Here is a 15,065-nt window from a genome sequence, read left to right on the forward strand (position 1 = left end):
CCCCCTTTCATGCTTCATCCTCCTCCTCGTCATCGTCACGCCAACACACTTTTTGATGGGTCTCATGAGCACACCTGACTTCAGCCAGCCTTGGAAGTGCTCCTCTCAAAAGGGAATCGCTCTACTTCCTCTCGTGTGCTGACACAAAGGTATCGGGACGTACAAGAATAATAAAGTCGATGAATCGGTTCGAACCCCGAGCGACCGCGCGATCACGTGACCACCGGGACGTACGCCGTCGACACCTTTTTGTGTTCCGCCGCCTCCGTTTGGCCCGCTGCTGCTTGTTAGCGGAAAACAGTCGGCCGACGCCGTTGTGAGCTAAGAGCGATAACGGCGCGCACACACGCACACATTTGGTGCCACAACGCCGTGACGGTAAGAGATCGAATGAGCCCTAATCGTTGCGCGTCCTTACGCATGTTTGGAGGCGTGCGTGTCGATTATTGTGCATGAAAAAGAAAGAGATGAAATTCAGATATGTATCCGAGGAAATTAGCAGATCAATTATGAAATAATGACAAAATATATAGGAAAAATAGAAGGAGATTAGAAAAAATATACTTCAAACTTAGGGAAAAAAACCAAAACATCGAACATCTTTTAGGAGATTGGTGAAAAATATGCAAATACTCAGAAAATCACAGAAATATTAGACAAAAACAACAAATATACATAAATAAAAATATACATGAAAAAATAACACATACAGTAACAAAACAATAATATGAAATATTCAAAAAAAGAAAAATATCCATACTAATAAAATAATGAATATGCTCAAACAATTTCAAAAGTAGATTAAGAAGACAAACGAGTACATACATGCGTACTTAAAAATAAACATGAAAGCAGATGAGACAATTGTTAGCATCAGGGAATGCTAACAATTGTATCAATACGAATAAAATAAATTCAACATTGAAAAAGAAATAACATAAACAAGATAACAACAAAAAAGAAATGAAAAAAACGTTTAAAATGAAATAGCATCAAATAATCAAATAAAACACGAGTAAATGCTTCAATAAAACAATAGAAAAATAATAATCATGAACAATAAATCAAATAAATAAATGGAAAAAGACATACAAATGAGGAAATCATATAAAATAATCAACAAATACACAAGATCAAGGAAAACACTTTGAACAAAAAATAAATGCAAACAACACAAATGAAAATATCTCCAGGTCTTGATACCAAGCATTAGCGCTGAAGTCTTGTCTCGTAACGTCTTGTTTACACTCTTCTTCTTCTCTTCCAAAATATGCAAAAAAAAAGCCAAACAAAAAGAATGTGTGCAAGAACCTCTTTGGTGAAGTGCAAGCTTGAGCTGACATTTTTTCTTTGCTCCGCGCTGCTGCCGTCCCGCGCAAAACGAAGTGATTCCCATTAGCCTAGCGCGCTTGCTGACGAAGCGGGATTTATCGATTCGCGTGTCTATCAGGCGAGCTGAGAGATGGCGTCGGTCGTCCTCGCCAGCGGCCCACCGCCGCGGTGATAAATGACGCGTTACCGTAACGCGCCGGCCCCCTTTTATCGCCCTCGTAGCGGGCGCGAGCACGCCGCCCCGTCCGTTTCCTGTCACGCGTCGATGCGCGCTTACACGCCGGCCCGCGAAGCAACACGGCGGCTCGTGTTTTTGTTGTTGTCACAAACATACGATTAGTTACACGAAAATTGTTTCCAACGTAAGAGGAACTGGTGCGTTAGGATATAGCCTTTGGCAACGAGCCACATGCTGCTTCATCAAAGACGTCATCGTCCGACTCCATGCGTCCGCCTGCTCTGGTAGATTTCCGTTACAATTATGTTTCGCACCTGTCACCAGGACAATCGGGTAATGAGTCACATGCTGCTTCACCAAAGATGTCATCTAATCAACGAAAGAGGTTTTGATGTCATGTGGCCATGGCGATTTTGATACTTTTCGATCCGAGCGACTGGAAACAATCGTATGCTTGTTAGACCTTTGACACTGCATTCCGTGCCCGCCCTGTACGATTTCCCCCCTTTTCGGCATGACCCTAAAGGACAAAGACGAACGCTAATTAGCATGCTTGTGGAATAACGGCAATTAGCGAAGTCGTTAAACCAGTCGGGATTCCCCCGAGGGCGGCCAATAAAAACAACAACAACACAAAACAGTAAAGTGACGCCATAATTGACTTCTTACACGGCCGCCGACGTGCCGCCGCGCACCTTTGCGCGCCCCCCCCCCCCCCCCCACCCGCGGTACACAAGCAGGGACGTCGCGCATGCTAATGGCGCTTTAAAAGGCATTTGTGCACGAGGCAGGCGAACGACGCTAATTGCGAGCGGATGAGGTGGCCGTCCGTCAGGGAACGCTAACGACTTCCGTGCCAAAACCGCACCGCTCGCAAATCCCGATCTGGCTCTTTTTTTTTACAGTGCGGTACGCTACAAAAACAAATAAACAAACAAACAAACAAATGACGTGACGTCGTAGCGTTGCGACGTGTGAATTCAACGATGAATCGTTAACTGTACTGCGCTTGCGTTTTGTTTGTAAATTAGGCTAATTCCGTCACCCTAAAAATACACAAATGCATATCAAATATATTTTTGGAATACATATATTTATTATTATTATCATTTTTATTTTATTGTATCTTATACATCATTGTTGTTACCATTCAAAACGTTGAATTATAGTTAGTTTTCGGACAGGTGGTTGTATTTGAAATCATCTCCCAATTTTGGGCCACATTGGAACTTTTAATGACATTGACGCGTTTGCTCACTTTATGTTCATTTCATGAGTAGCGGTGAACTAAAGCAGCATGAGGGGCAGCGCCCCACCAAGCCCCGCAAATGATATTTGTTCGACTTTTCCGACGCATGCGCGCACACTTTACATAACGCCGGTTTAATACATCCAACTTTTTTGCAGTCCCCCCCCCCCCCCCCCCCCCTCATTTCTTTTTTGTATTTCCTTTTGGAACAACTCTGCCGGCAAAATTGCAAATTATTTGAGTGACGTTGCCAAAAAGACTTTGTGAATGGAGAAAATCAAATGGGGGCGGAAGAAAAAAAAGTTTCAATTGCACACACGAAAATACGATTCGATGCGCGCGAGTAGGAGGAGGCGCGCAGATCAATAGGATCCCCCAGCGTGCGCGCGGACTCCGCTGTTGACTCGTTTTTTTTTTGCAGCGGGAGCGCGTTATGCATTATTCGGATTCATAGTGCGCATGCGTACGGAAAGCTGCGCGGTGCGAAGCAGGCACAGCGGGAACCGGTCAAGATTTCACGTGTGTTATTCTGTTGGAACTTGGACGATGTTTTGTATTTAATACAGAGTATTTCTTCCAGTTGTCTTGGCGAATTATTTGTGGTGGAATTGAGAATATTGTCAAGAAATTGGAGTGGGAAAACTGTCCCCGATTGGTTCAGTTTGGGACAGCATGCATTGTTTGGACGTTTTTATGATGCTGTCCATTGATTGGTTGACAAAGGGATGCCGCTTGTTAGCCTAGAAATGGGAGGAAAACCCAAATTATTTTGTAAGAATTTGAATTGATGGTACTTTGTGGATGATATCAGTTTATACTCCGTTGTTTTTTTGGGTCTATATTCATACAGGGTAGCTTTGAATTCTGCCTAGCAACAACCGCGTTGGGTCTATAAAATGTGACGGCAGTTGTCAAATTGTTGTTGCTTAACATGTGAAAATTATGTTATTTAAAACGTCATCCTATTTTCCAGGAATTTGAGGAGAAAAACAAAAAAAATGTCCCCGAGCAGAGAAACCGGAGCCCAAATAACACCGAGCGGATTCCACCTCAGGGCAAAAATATTTTTGGGTAGTTTGAGTTCTCCAAATGTGTCGGAAAAGACGCGGCGTTAGCTGGGGGCGGGGGGGTCACCGCGTGCGACATGAGCGGCGCGGACGGGGCGGCGACCGCTCCGCTCTCCTTTGATAGAGGGCAAACGTAAATGTCAGCCGTGTCTGCGCGGGAAAGGTCGCCCGCGCCCAATAAGCCGTGACGGACGGCGGCGGCAAACACGCCGGCGAGGCTCGCGTGCCCTTTCCGGGACGCCTGTACGGGTCGGTCCCCGGGCCTTCGCTGGAGATGCGACGCCAATTTTTTTTATCTATTTAATATTTCTCTCTTGATGTATACACGCCCATCAATGCTTAGAAATGCTAAAAAAAAAAAAAAAAAATGAAAATGAAAATGTAGGTTGTACATTGCGGGAAAAAAAAAAAACCCCAAATCCGTCTTGCGTGGTTTAATTTCTGCGTGCTTGATCCACGGAAGAAAAATCCATAAATGATTGATTTTGATTTTTAAATGGATTTTTTTTTTGATTTTTAAAAAAGCTACACAGCGCAATCCATACTTTTTATTGATTTATTTTTGCTCCTGAAACCTTTTTATTTCATCTCCTTTGAAATCCTCGCACTTGCTTGAAACCCTAACCCAGTCTTGAAACATTACTTAGAATTTCTGTTGTTTGAAAACCGAAACCTGTTGGTAAACTCTCATTTGAAACCCTGATCTTGACTTCAAAGCCAAACTTTAAACCTAACCCTATCTGGATCCCATAACTGAACTGAGTACCCTAACCCTGTCTTAAATTTGAAACCCTAACCCTTATCTTGCCTCCAAATGCTAACTTGACACCTCAACCTGTACTTGAAACCCTAAACTTGCCTTCAAACGCCAACTTGAAAGGCTAACCCGGTCTTGAAACCCTATTCCTGGCTTGGAACCCTACTTTGAAACCAAAACGGTGGTTTCAAAACCCTCACCTTGCCTCCAAAGCCTCACTTGAAAGACTTGAATTCCTCATTTGAAACCCTCCAAGCTTGCCTCGAAGCCTTCATTTCACGGCTGATTGCGTGCGTGGCAGCTGAATTTTGCACTTGTGTCTTTTGTCCCGATGGAGTCGCCGTACGAGCCGACCCGCAGGAGGAAATCCGACTCTTTGATAATAATAATAATAATAATAACGAGAGCTGCGCGTGCGCTGGCTCGTGTTCCGTCTTTGAGAAGGAACATGCTCGGGGGCTCATTTTTCCCACACTTGATTGCATTGCGCGTGCGGCCTTTGAACGTCTCGTCGCACCTTTTTTTTTTTTTTGAAAGCGCTTCATGTTCATCTTCAAACGCAAACGCATTTTTTTTTTTTACATTATCACATCGACCCTTGGAAGCACAGGCATTTTGTTCTTTAATTTTAAATTATTCGTTGTATGAATTTCTTTTGCATTTCATTTACTTTTAATGGTATTACAAATATTTCTTCTCATTCAGTGATTCATTTAAAATATGTTTTATTCAGCTTGTGTAAAAACAAGTTGCTCTGATCAATGAAATACAATTTTTAAAAAATAAGTAAAATACACCTACATATAAATAAAACCCATAAACCAATAAATATATCCATAAATAAATAAACAAGCACAAAATGTTACGACTTTATATTTCTACGTTTTTCCTGACTGCGGGTGTCCCTAATAAAGCGTCCCCTGCTGCTTGTTGCATGTTTGTCTCGAAGGACGAGATTTCCTCTGTTTTAATCTTCTTGCGACTTTGTGTGACGAGAACATAAAACGCGAGATGCCGATTTGGCTCGTGGCCAGATTAGGAAAAAAAAGAGGGAGCTTGAGAACGCAGCGGCAGCGAGGGAGGACGATTGTGCTCACGCGCGTACACAAAAAGAAATCATAAGAATTAAAGCCGCCCCCCAAAAGGCGATTGAGTGGCACCTCGGGCACTCAGAAGGATGCTGAAGACTTGGGAAGCCGACCTTCAAACATGCTGTACTTTCTCTTTCGGTTATGTGGTGCCAAATCCAATTTTGGAAAGAAAACAAAAAAAAAAATCTCATAAAAAAAACAAAACTGGATTTTATTAACCAAAAAAAAAAAAAAAAATGTAAAAAAAGAATGTAAAACAATCTCCATCTTATTTCTTCAGAATGAAATTTAAATTTTCTAAAAGAATAAGGTTTGTCTTATAAATAATTATAATAATATATAAATAAATATAATAATTTTGTTCTGATAAAAAAGTGCATTGTTTTTTAAACAAAAAATGTCATTTTGTTTTTTTTTTTTACATCCAATTTTTAAAAAAATATTCTGGAAAAATGTGATTTAATTCACCCAAAAATGTTTTCCCCCAAAACGATGAAAGAAGTTGACTTCATATTTGACCGTGGCAAGCGAGATAATGACGCGACCCCTTCTAACCGATCCCGCTTCACATTTTCAGGCATTCTTGTGCTCTGCGAAACAAGCGCAATTGATTTGGAGGGAAGCAAGAAGTGCACTAGTTTTGACAGACTAGTGCCCAGTCTCTTTGTTCGTGTCCATTGACTCGCACTAGTGCATTTTATTTGTGTCCCACAATTCCAAGCGACCTTCTGCCTGGCTGGCGAAGCACGCGAGCAAACTTAGAATCTCCTCGCCTCCTTTTTTGCTTTGCATCATTTCAACAAACGCAACCAACAGCAACTTAAAAAAAAAAAAAATCTCTTTCTCTCATATATTATAGTGCTTTTTTTTCCACTGCTGACAAAAGTGTGTAATATGCGTGTGTGCGTAGTCAGCTGCAGTTCATCCCCCGTAGCGCAAGCTAGCGTCTAATTGGCCGTGGCTTCTTTCTCGCGTGCGCTAGCAAATAAGGTCGCGCGTGCACACCGGGCCGCCGTTTGGCTCGACCTCTTTCATCTACAAGCCCTCCATGAACGCGTGTGTGTTTTTATGCGTGTGTGTGTGTTTAGGGAATGTGCTGCATGCAAAGATGAATAATGGAGACAGTACAGTAGAGGGTTTTTCCTGCGTGCGTGCGTGCGTGCGCGGCGTGTCTAATGCGAGATGTTGTTTAACCCGCGGGCCTCGCAGAGAGCGCGAGCGAGCGGCGAGCCTCTCGTAAGCCGCCCTCATCGCGGTGACTTTGAATTTCACGCGCCGACGCGTTCATATGCAAAGCGAGCGCACGTAATGAGCCGCAAAATATGCGGGAGTACAACGCGGGGTCCTTTCAAAGATGTTGTTGTATGTGCTTGAAAAAAAGGTCTACACACCCCGGTTCAAATCTCAGGTTTTTGTGATGGACAAAAAGATGAGACCAAATTGTCAGGAAAAGCCTACTAGAACTTTTGAAGTTTATTTTGGGACACATGAAATGGGGGCAGCAGGTGTGTGCGGACGGCCATCGAACAGGAGTTTGAAGGTGATTGGTTAGTTCTGAACACAGCCACAATTGCCCGTTTGCAACCAAACAACTGCAATCATCATCATCATCATCATCATCATCGTCCTCCATTTTATTTCGAGCTACGCAAGGTCACCGTACAAGACAATTAAAACACGGTTCAAAAAAAGAAAAAGAACTCAGTCGAAGCAGTTTAAGTCTACTTGAACAGCTGAAGTTTATTTTGGTGTAGTCGGACTTTTTCTCCCGAACATATCCTGTACTCTCTTTAAAAAAAAAAAAAAAGTTTATTTCAGTTTTTTAAAACTACTCTTAGGGGAAAAAAAAACCAAACGTTTTCCTTTTATTGTAAAAATAGGACTATTCTCATTGGATTGCCACTTTTATTCCTAAATAACAATGCAAATGAATCGAAACCTGAGCGTCATGATGGTGACAAACGTTGTCTGCCGCGTGAAAAATGTTCCATCAACTTCGTATTTGATTGTTTTCCCATTATTAGCTTTCATTTTCAAGTCGTCGTCGTGTCTCATAGCGAGGCGTTCGGGGTCCAAGCGTTCACGTGAAAGTGCATTTCCTTCAAACTTGTTCCCGTCTCGCCGTACACCTTTTTTTTTGTGTGTGTTTCATCCTTGCGGTGAGCAAACCCTGCGGAGCGCAGCTGCACGCCGACCTCAAACGCCGGGCACTCGTGTTGCCTTCAGGGCATCTTGAAAAAGTGGGAAAACAAAAGTGAGAAGCACCTGTACCCACCCTGGGGGGGTCTCTGTTGAGAAATACTTTTTTTCAGCTTTTGTTTGGGAATCCAAAAATCCTCCTCCTGTGTGCCTTTTGGATAGAAACTGTTTGTTTACACACGGCAACACAGCATTCTGCATATTTACATGAAGTGAACTGAAGTTTCACACAGAGATGCCACTTAATGAGCGTTTCACGCCTCCAGCTGCTCGCCGGCGGCATTCCTCACGAACGTCTTCGCCGGGAGCGCTCCACTGTTGCCATGGCGACGCTGGAGCAAAAACCTCATTTCCTCGGCGAGCGGAGAAGACGTGCGGGAAAATTGCAACCCAAAACAAAATGTGTGCGTGTGAAAGATTGCATCGGTTTTACAACCCTGGCTCGACACCCTATTTGGAAATCCTAACCAAGGCTTCAAACCCTTACTCTGTCATGAAACCCAATTCTACACCGAAACCTTTGGTCGAAACCCTAATCCAGGCTTTAAAACCGAAATTCAAAGCCTAATTAAAACCCCAATTCAGGCTTAAAAGCCAAATTTCAAACCCCAAACATACCTTAAAACCCTCATTTCAAAGGCTAATAACCCTGTCTTGAAACCACACTTTAAAACCCTAACCCAGGTTAAAAGCCCTCATTTCAAACCCTAATCCAGTCTTGTAACCCTCGCTTGCAACGCCAACCCTCGTCATCCTCATCCTCGTCGTCACGGTGAGTACGCTACGTTCGATGGCTGCTCCGGTAAAGCCGTCCGGTATCTCCAGAGCTGCGACGATGTTGCAGGGATTTATGCATTTTTGAAGCGGCGCGGGGAAGGGGCCGCGTGACCTACTTAGAACGCCGCGGAATTCTGACGACTCAAAATGAAAATGTGTGTGTTTGTGAGTGTGTGTCTTACAGTGCGTTGTCTGCAAATGTTTTAAAGCCTTTAAGTCTGATTTGGGGGGAAAGCTGCGTCATCGGGAGACTTTTTGCAAGCGATGCGCACGCGCGCACTCGCCAAACGATGCCCGTTCCCTCTGTCACCTTCCAAGGTAAAAAAAAAAAAAAAAAAAAAAAAGAAATACATGAATACATTTTAAAAAGCAATTGTCCTTGCGACATGGTCTTGGACACAAATGAATTTTCCTTCCTTTCCTACCACCGTCTTGTTCTTCTTCGGTCGCCATGGTAACGTCAACCACCCCAACGCAGGCGCCGTCGTCCGCCCTAAACCGTGTCGACCCCTCACAAATGTGGCGATAGCTTCTTCTTTTTCTTTTCTTCTTCCCCACCCCGTAGCGTTGTCGATCTTTGATGAATTGTTGCCGTCGACGGCGATAAGCCCCCCCCCCCCCCCGGCGGCCGGCACAAAAGACCCTCGGCGAGTCCTCGTTTCAGATGTGTCCCGTCGACGCACCCTCCCTTCGCTGACATATTAGACGGCAAACATAGAGGAAATACAAACGGTGCACCCCCTTCCGATTCCTAGTCGCTTCAAACCAACATGGCAGACTTCCTGCGTCTTTTCCGGTAATGGCTTCTTGAGACTTTTTTGGGGGTATCCCTATGATTGACAGACCTACCCGATTTCATGTTACTAAGTACATCTGGTCGCATCAATGATTTCTCAGGACCTTTGCGAGCGCACCACCTCCGCCTCCACGTGCCGTCGCGTTCGTTCTATATTCACCCGAACGTAGCGGTTCATTAACGAGATTGAGGCCGGAATGCTAAAAGCGAGAACGAAGCGGCTCCAGATCGCAACGTCAACGGCGGAGGGGCGGGATTCCTGGGAGGCTACGTTGCGCGCTAACAAGATCGATGTGTGTGGACAGAAGAATCCCACCGCTGGCTGCGGACACACGCACACACTGACACGCGCGCACGCAATTTTCCACAAGATGCGTTTTGAGGGAAAAAGACAAGCGCGGCCTTTTTTGATACGAGCAGAGCGTCTCGTTTGTCGTCCTTTCAGGCCGGGCCGAAAGAGGGTAGTGGAAATATGTCCTCCGCTAAAAAGGCTGCCGGGAGAGAACCGGCGCGGAGGAAAGAACACCGCCGGCAATGTCAGCCCAGCGCGTACGCAAATGCGACTCGTGCGTATAAATAAATACAATGAAAGTCAAAGTGGAATAAAGTTCCGTGCGGTGATCAGGTGTTGCGTTTTCACAGTGATTCCAGTATTGAATGTATCATTTACCGTCGGACGATATCATGTTACTTTCAAATGATCCTGATCACGTGAAACAGTCCACATTTTGGTTCAAATCTGCGATAAATGTTGATATCTGTGTTGGTATGCGCGACATGCGATACGATACCATCGCAATGCAGCAAATGCAATTTAGAACGGATATTTTGGGGGGGAAAAGCATCTATAATGCTTGCTCTATATTACTACGCGCAATATACGATATTGTCACAATACAGCGATGATGCGATATCTATTTGGGCCAAAGGCCATCCACGATACTTGTCGGTATCAATTTGACGATGTGCAAAATGCAATACAACATCATCACGATACAGCTATGACACCGATTAATCGATAGTTGGACGGAAGCCATCTGCGATACAGGCGGATATTTACATATATGGATATCGCGATGCGATATTTGGGATGAGCATATTGATAAATCATGATATCTACAGTATGTGACTAAAAAAAAAAAAAAAAAAACGGGTATATTTTGTTGTTGTCCAATAAAAAGCATTTATCTCCACATTTTGCTCTTTTCTGTCCGAAACAGCAATACAATTTTGGCGCCTTTCGAATAAATACAATAAACTAAACATTTAATGAAAGGGGTAGAAATCACTGAGTCACGTATGATAAAATATGAATGTGATACTTTGATATCGTCGCAAAACAGAAATGCCGTGCTAAAAGGATTTTGGGACCCCTAGAATATGTTTGTCTAATTGAACTTTGAAAAAGCGACACAAATTCTGTCAAATTTGAAATCAAATGAACAATTGCATGAAAACCATGTATGATACATGTTCATACGTGTGAGTCAATGTGTTATTTTTTTTTTATGCTTAAGATTAGTGGTGACTAAGAATTAGCTGCTGTGGAGGGCAGTGCCCCACTAGATACTGTAGCGTGTATTTTATATTGAATACAGAGCAGTTTTCCCAATTGCAAAATCTCATAATCATGACGATGGTTTTCAGCCACCTTGTGGGCGTGGCTGGCCCCATGGCTCTTTTTCCATTGGCCTGTGGGGCGTTTACGATTTCGCCTTCTGAATTTTGCCTAGCAACTACCGTAGCAACCAGGATCCAGAATCCAAGCAATTGTTGATTTATTTTTGTTGTATTATTATTATTTCTTTCTTTCTTTTTTGTATGAATTTGAAGAACATAGTTTGGTTCTGTGGTGAATTCGGAATGATTGGTGTGTTAGTGTGTTTTTTTTTTTTTTTTTTTTTTTTTGTAGCCTGGCTGAGTGGTGGGTGCCGCACCATTTTCTTTTTGTACAAAAGTGTCACTTTATGCCAGTGTTTTGCTGAAGAGATTCCAGTGTGTACTATCACAGTCATCCGTCGTGGATTTGAAAGGGCATTTTGGTCGTCCGCCTCTTGTTATTTTCCCCGAGTAGCCTCGGCGACGGCGTCAGGGGAGTAGAGAGGAAAAATTCCACTCCATCACCGTTTGACTTGATCCACTTCATCCGGCTGCCCGATCAATGCGGACTCTCCTCGGGTACTCCAGAGCCCGCTGTCTAAATATTACCGGCACCGGCGCGATCCGCAGCGACATTCTCAATTTTCTTTCTTCAATAGTGAACGCCCGTTTAGCATTCCAGACCCACGCATACAAACGGAGAATTAAACAGCATATATTTCAACTCGAAAATGTTTAACCGAATCATATATGCTAACATATTATGTGAAAAGCCGTAAAGGGTTCGCTATTACTGCGATTAGAAACTTGAACAAACATGGAGCAGCAACGCATACAAGCAAAGCACGTGACAAAAGAGAATCAACGTTGTATGTTTCAACACCAAACGATTCAACCAGACCAGATAATTACACAAGTCCGCTAGCTTAATGTTAACGTAGAATGCGAAACAGCATAGATGGGCTAACGGGAATTAGCATCGACGTAATGATAAACCGGGAAACGACTGCTATTTTAACACGGCGCAGCAACACATACAAACAGTATGTAACGGCACTCACTCTTCTTCTTGCTCTTGATGACACTTTTTCTCTTCCAGTAGAGCTCAGTGCTGCCCGGCATGCCGTGGCACAATGTGGTACTGCGTTGAAGGCGGGCGACGGAATTGTAAGCCACGAGCAACGATTGTTTCAAAATCTGCGGTGAAGCGGGCGCGCGAACAATGACCCGCGATATAGCGAGGGTCCACTGTCTACTTCAACGGGTATTGCATTTCTTCTTCTAAAGCAGCCAGTCAATTAGCTGTCAGCCGTGCGCGTCCGCACAAGAAGGGAGGAAGGCTCGGCTGCCTCCTCCCTCTCCTTGTACGCTCGAGTCGAGACGACGCTGATTAATGACCCCGATGAGCGCCGAGGGTCTACAGTTGACTTAACGCTCAAGCGCGAGCTCTCCGACTCTGAAGAACTGTCGGCCGGTCGTTTGCACGCTGTCGACAACCGCGGCGAAATGCCAAATTCAAGTCCGTTCGTTAACAGAGTCCAAAATATCATCAAAATAGAAAAAGACACTGAAAAAGTGTCATGACAAAATTACAGAAACAAAAATCCATCTGTTACTAAAAAAAGGGAAATAAATCTATTTATGACTCAAGAAAAAAACAATTCTATCAACTACTATATAATTGAATCAAATAGAAATCAATTCATTACTAAATTCAAACAAAATAACAGTAATTACTAAATAAGAAAATACAAATCCACTAATTACAAAAAAACAAACAAATCCACAAAGTACTACGTTTATTTATCACTTAAAACAAATTCTAAAGAGAAAAATATCCTTGAGTGACTAAATAAAAACAAACTAGTCAATTGAATTAAAAATAAATAAATAAATAAAACCAAAATAAAAACAGAAACGCACATAAAAAACACAAATACATTGATTACTTAAGAAAAGAACTTCAAATAAAAGTCCAAACTAAAATAAAAATCAATTCATTCATCATTAATGACGACATAAAAACAAAAATCCATGTATTACCCGACTACAGTAAGCATCCATTATTTACCAATTAAACTATGAATTCATTATCAATACAAATATTTACTTACAAAATAAAAAAAACAATACAAATACTTGATAAAATGCAGACTATTGCTTGTACGGTATATATTTTGTTTCAATTACTAAAGTATATAAATTGTACTTGTACTACGAATTCCAACAGTTGGCTCCTCCCTCCATGACACACAATTCAAACGATGTAATGATAACGACAACGAGTGAACATTTGAACGCATCCCAACAAACACCAATGGAGCGGCCTGCAGCGTCTGAGCCGATCGAACTGGCCTGGCGCCTGTTTGGGACGCTGTAATAACGACGAGATCCGACTGGTGAATACAGACGTATATGCACGTTTTTGAAAGGATGATCGCAGAACAGGAACTAGCGCGCTACGTCGCAATAGCGATACAATTGAACACATGAATGAACACTTGGGTGAGTAGGTGTCCTCCATAGTCATTTTATTTTCGAGTTGTAATGGATGTTCGCCGACCTTTCGGATACGAGGCCGCTTTCAACGTTTCCACGGCAACGGCGGCCGAGCCGCCGAGGCTAATTGTTGCGCGCCATTTGTCAGCGGCGGCGCAATTAGAGCGAGCTAATGTCCTCGTGCGGTGGAAAGTCGATAAGGACGCAAGCCTGGCTACAGGTTAGCGTGAAGGAAACGAAATGACGACGACGGCTTGAAGTGCGATCGGGAACAAAATGCTCCTTTGTGCCACTGGGCCGTCGCCAATCCTGCTAAGCGGCACAAATGTCAAGTCGCCCCTGGGTCGCTCCCCAGATGCCCTCACCAGCGCTGCCCCCGAGCCCCTTCTTATGCGCCATTACTCCTTCCACCCCAATGTCCATCCCGATGTGCCCTTCCCTTGCCACTCCTGGGTCCCCCCCCCCCCCCCCCCCAAGCTCTTCACCTATAGCGCCCCTGGATCTCATCCCCCATGTGCTCCGCAAATGCCCTCACTCCCGCTGCCCCTAGGGTTCTCCTCATGCGCCGACCATCAAATCCCGGGGCCCTCCTCGTATGCCTTTACCCTTTTCGCCCCAGGACCCTCCCCATGTGCCCTCACTATTGCCAGTCCTGGACTCCTCCTCATGTACCCTCATCCCTGCCACTCCCAGTTACCTCTCATAGTACCCCATCACTCGTATCGCCCCTTCCGTGCGCCTTCACGCTTGCCACCCCCGAGCCCCTCCCCGTGCCACCCCCGGACCGCCTCTCAATTCTCCAGGCTCGTGTCCCCCGCGCACCTCGGCCGACGTTAACTCCGTCCGACGTCTCCAAATGACCTTCAAGATTTTCAGACTGAGAGATGAGGAGGAAATCAAACGGCCGTAGTATTCCTCGACACTCCGCTCGGGAATGAAGTGGTCCCGCGGCTTCCTCGTCGCACCGCAACCACTTATTGCGTTTGCCAGACTTGGCATGTACGATGCATATTTCCCGTCTAAATCCTACTAAATTCACTTTGTGCACTCTTGGTTTGATTGATTCACGTCTGTGTCTGGACACTTTTGAGCGAGACGCAGGCAACAGGAGGCCATCCGCACAGACGGGCAGGACAGAGAACACTTGCCCCTCCTTAATAAACCCCATGACCACGACCCGTCCGATTGCATTCTATATTTCTTTTGTCCTTTTTTTTTTCTTTTCCCCCAACGGGAGCGCGGCGGAGGGGCCGCTGTGCTGTTGTTCGGCGGGAAATCTCATTCGGTTTGCCGGCTGATGACTAACGAGGTCAAATGACTCCACAGATGAGGTGCGCTCGCTAGGCGCGCAGTCCATCTCTGAGAATGGAGTGTCAATAATAGAAGAGTGAGGGCTGCTGATATCATTAGCGAGTGTGCGAACCACAGCAAAACTAGTTAGCGCGTGTCGCTATCAGTGGACACTTCCTCCTTCGTTTTCTTCGTCTTTCTGCCCCGTCTCATTTCTCCGGCCGCCACGGC

At 44.4% G+C, this 15,065-nt stretch overlaps 1 protein-coding gene across 2 annotated transcripts in view; it reads left to right on the top strand.

Moving 5' to 3' along the window:
- The window catches only part of gabbr2 (gamma-aminobutyric acid (GABA) B receptor, 2), a 92,305-nt gene that overhangs the window by 14,277 nt on the left and 62,963 nt on the right, over positions 1 to 15,065 (top strand). The gene's annotated exons all lie outside the window — the stretch shown is intronic.

The sequence above is a fragment of the Phycodurus eques genome, chromosome 20 (genome assembly GCF_024500275.1).
Source record: "Phycodurus eques isolate BA_2022a chromosome 20, UOR_Pequ_1.1, whole genome shotgun sequence".
In the NCBI taxonomy this organism is placed as follows: Eukaryota; Metazoa; Chordata; class Actinopteri; order Syngnathiformes; family Syngnathidae; genus Phycodurus; species Phycodurus eques.